The sequence below is a fragment of the Phascolarctos cinereus genome, unplaced genomic scaffold (genome assembly GCF_003287225.1).
Source record: "Phascolarctos cinereus isolate Bilbo 61053 unplaced genomic scaffold, phaCin_HiC Scaffold_9;HRSCAF=440, whole genome shotgun sequence".
In the NCBI taxonomy this organism is placed as follows: Eukaryota; Metazoa; Chordata; class Mammalia; order Diprotodontia; family Phascolarctidae; genus Phascolarctos; species Phascolarctos cinereus.
Genome location: NW_027556402.1, coordinates 80,320,143 through 80,324,765, shown reverse-complemented (window position 1 = coordinate 80,324,765; position 4,623 = coordinate 80,320,143). Strand labels below are relative to the sequence as shown.

At 39.2% G+C, this 4,623-nt stretch overlaps 1 pseudogene; it reads right to left on the bottom strand.

Annotated features, from left to right (window-relative positions):
* Positions 1-1,600: 1,600 nt before the first annotated feature.
* Positions 1,601-2,335, bottom strand: LOC110216047 (14-3-3 protein zeta/delta pseudogene; annotated as a pseudogene).
* Positions 2,336-4,623: the final 2,288 nt, after the last annotated feature.

Here is a 4,623-nt window from a genome sequence, read left to right as displayed (position 1 = left end):
TACTTCCTCCCTTGAGGGAGCTGGCTGGGGTTAGATTTCTCTCAAACAAGCAGCTGAAGCAATTGCAGATGCTTAAAAGGAAATCTTGAAGAAGGGTCCCTGGAGCAATGATATCAGCAATATCTAATCTCCCAGAAGCATGTCTGTGATGAAATCAAGGCTACTCCCCCGCTGTTTTGTGTCATCCAGTGCAATGGAAGTTCCCTGAGGTCAGGGAACGACTTTGCTTTGGTATTTATACTCTTAGCACAATGCTGAGCACATAGTAGGAACTTAATAAGTTTTCTTTCATTGATACGTTCAATATATCTTCATTAATGCTCTCTGGCCGTAAGGAGGAGTGTTCTCATCCAGTGGTTTCTTGGATTCACTTACCAGGAAGATGAACCTGATGAGAATGGCCTCTTTTTGGACATCAAAATTCTGGTTGCTCCTCTTTGGCCCTTTTTTCTTTCTTCTTCACTGCAGAGTTGCCTTGGCCTCAAGGTCCTTGCTCTTTTGGAGGATGCCATATACCTTAGAGAAGTAATTTATGTCCTCAATTGTCAAACTTCCTTTCCTCTGAAATAGTTTGGAGAACTCTTTACCAGAAAGTGCTTGAGGAAGCAAGGGGTGGTGCTGTTGAGAGGCACCTTGCTTTTTTTTTTCTCTCCATTCATAAAACTTTTATTCTACTAACAACAACTTAATACACATGGTCTTAACAACTGTACTTGGATTGTTCATGAAAATTTCACAAGACATTAGACAAAGCTAGCCATCATCTCAAGTTATCGCCCTGTTAATTTTTACAGCACATGAGGGCAAGCATCAAAAAATTACAAAGGCAAAAAGCCTTAAAAAAGTTAAATATGTGGTGTTTTTCGTTTATGGCTATGCTTGATATGTGGAGACTTTATGAATATCAAGCAATTCATTTTTACTACATCTTAACTTCTACATTTGTTCTTAGGTTGCCTAAACCATTTAAATCCAAATAAAATGAATGTAGCAAAAATAATGAAAGTGAGCAGGTAATTTTACAAATAATGGAATGAGAGCCATTTCTACCATTCTCCAGAGTAAACTGACTGGGCTAAAACTTTGTCTTAAGGAACATTTTTTCAACTGCAGTCATAAAGGTATATATGTTGAGATTGTATAGTCCAGATACACATAGAATGACATGTAATATCTATGGGACATATGTTTCTGCCACAGCCCAGAGTTCTCCAACCCTAAAGTACCCATAACTACACCTGTGATTGAAATCAATTATCCATGTCCCCTCTACCCCTATCACAAGTCAATATGTAGGCAGTTTTCTTTGCTTAAACACTTTGTGAAATCGCAGCTTACCAAAAGAACTATGCCAAATGCGTAAAATGTGTATAAAAATTCCATATCCCCACATTGGCCACAAAACAGATAACTCTCCAAATGTTAACTGGCTCTACTGCCCTAATATTAAGCATAAAAACCACATGGGAAATATAGAAATCCAAACAGAAGTAACACAAACTTGTCATAAATCATAAGAAAAATGTTTGTGGGACAGCATGGACGACAAATGGTCTACTGTGTAAGTTTTGGAATGAGGCAATAAATATTGGAAGCCTGATTAATTCTGCCCCCCAACTTCAGCTTCATCTCCTTGAGTGTCCCAGGTCCACAATATCAAATTGTCTCTCAGTAACTGCATTATTAGTGTGCTGTCTTCGTGTGATTCTTCACTTAATGTATCTAACTCAGCAATGTCTTCATCCAAAGCTGTCTTTGCGAGGGAGCAGGCTTTCTCTGGAGAGGATCTTAGGATCTCCTCATAGAACACAGAGAAGTTCAAGACCAGACCCAATCTAATAGGATGCATTGGTTGCATTTCCTTTTTGCTGATTTAAAATGCTTTTTGATATGCTTGTTGTGATTGATCCACTATTCCTTTTTTATCATCAGCAGCAAGGCCAGCCAAATAATGGTAGTAGTATCCTTTCAGTTTCAAATAGAAAACTTTGCTTTCTGTTTGTGAAGCATTAGGAATCAAGAACTTTTCCAACAGAGACAGTATGTCATTGCAGATATCTCTTAGTTCAGTCTCAATTGTCTCTCTGTATTCTTGGGCCATCTGCTGTTTTTTTCCTCAGCTCTTTCCGTTTTTTGGCTTAATACTTAAAAGGATCCTCCGAGATGACCTTTGTGGTCGTATGGTGTTTTTGTAAGCATTAGAGAGAAGATTCTTCTCCTGCTTGGATAATTCACCCCCTTGCTCAGTTACATACTTCATGCAGGCTGCCATGTCATCATGTCTCTCAGCCTGCCTAGCCAATTTGACCTTCTGCACCAGCTCATTTTTATCCATGACTGAATATTCTGTGCCCAGAGTGAGTGGCGACAGTGGATAGAAGATTTCATGTTCTCTGGGCAGCAGCTGCAGCCAGGCACCTTGCTTTCTAATAACAGCGAAGGTGAAACTATTGCTATGTAACTATGGTGGGTTATTTATTTTCCTATAGTTGACTTGGTGATAATTTTGAGTCATTGGATGAGGGTATTTAGCCATTGTGGAAGAAGGCAGCCCCTCCACAGGTTCTCTAAAGCAAAGATTTTATATTCATCCCCCTGATGTAGCTCTCAAAGAGGGGATGGTTTTGGCTAATGAGCCAGGGAGTACCAAATGAGTGGCAGTACCAGGAGTGCCTCTGTATCAACTTAGATCCTGGGACATATTGCACGTAGGAGGTTTCCAACTATTTAGCTGCTTTACTCTAGATGACCCTGATGCATGAAGAATTGTTGACCATACCAGAAGCATCCTTGCCGTGGTCTGGAGTTGTTCCTTCTCATCCTCACAGCCTCCCATCAAGAGAAGAAATCTGTGACTATACTAGATGTGTTATCATTCGTGCCAGATCTCTAACTTTCTTGATCTTACATTAGGAGACCCACCATAAGCTACAAAGATTTGGCATTAGCCATGACATGAACCAGTAAAAGACTTGACACTTCTAAAGGTATGGGGGAGGGTCAGGGAGAGAGGGCCTAGAATTTATGGATTTTGTTCTCTACATTTTTGTTTTGTTTGCTTCTGTTTCCCGTTTTCCTTGGTACTCCCTATTCTAGGAGAACTGCCTAATAAAAGACTTCAGACTTGATTCTTCCAGAAGGAAGTGGTGTGGAGATGGGAGGAAAGACCTAGAATTTCTGGCTTTTGTTCATATTTTATTTTTGTTTTTCCCTTCATCCTTTCTCCCCTTTGTACTATCCATTTTAGGAGAAATTGACTAGTAAAACCACTATAAGTATTTAAGTGTTTTAAGCATCTCTAGAAGATCCTTAGGATGTTGCCATTAAGAGGTAGAATGAGATAGGACTAGTGTTGCCATGGTCTAGAACAAGAGGGCCATTTAGACCCCGAAATACCTTGTTGAATATGATATTGTCACCAACTGCAATAATATGGGAATCTGGCGCCATACTTTCTACAAGGAGCTACTTTTGGGCCCTGAAGAGTATATAGAGTTTCTCCTACAAGCCCTCCTCAAATCAACAGATTAAAAAGTCACACAGATCATGTTTGAAACTTTCAACACCCCAGCCACGTATGCCTTCACCTGGGCTGTGCTATCACTTTGGGCATACCACTGGTTTTGTGATTGATTCTGATCTTCCTCATGCCATTCTCTCTCTTGCTCTGCCTGATCATGACCTCATGGACTATCTCATGAAGATCCTGATGATGAGAGGCTGCAATTTTTCTCTAGAGCTGAGAGGAAATTTTGACAGCAAGGAGAAGCTGTGTTACATTATCCTAGATTTTGAATAGGAGATACCCACTCTAGCATCTAGCTTTTCTTCAGAAAGAGCTATTATCTCCCTGATGGTCAGATTATCACCATTGGCAATGAGATGTTCCAGTGCCCAGAAACTGTCTTCCAACTGTATTTCTTGGGAATGGAATCCTAAGGTATCTATGAAACAACCTTAATTCAATAATGAAGGTACCAACATATACTCGGGCATTGCTAACAGGATGGAAAGGGAAAATATAGCCATAACCGCCAGCACAATGAAAATCAGGATCATCACTTCACCTGAGTGCAAGTAACTCTGTCTGGAGTGGAGGCTTCTTCCCCTTATCCTCATTCTACTTTCTTTTTAAAACTTTTATCATATATTATATATATTATTTATTAACATTCCTTTCTTTTTAAATTTTAAGTTCCATATTTTCTCCCTCACTCCCACTCTTCCCCCACCCACTGAGAAGGCAAGCAATATATCAATAATATATGTGAAATCATGCAAAACATTTCCATATTAGCCATATCATAAAAAAAACAAAATTCTACCTCAATTTTTACTCAGATTTCATCAGTTCTCTCTTTGGAGGTGCGTAGCATTTTTTCATCATGAGTCCTTTGGAATAGTCTTGGATCACTGTATAGATCAGAGTAGATAAGTTTTTCACAATTGATCATCATTACAACATTGTTGTTACTGTGCACAATGATCTCCTATTTCTCATTTCACTTTGCATTGGTTCACAAAGGTCTTGCCATGCTTTTTTTTTTTTTCCTGAAACCACCTCCTTCTTAATTTCCAACAATATAATAGTGAGCCTGACTATGGCTCTACCATATTTGAATT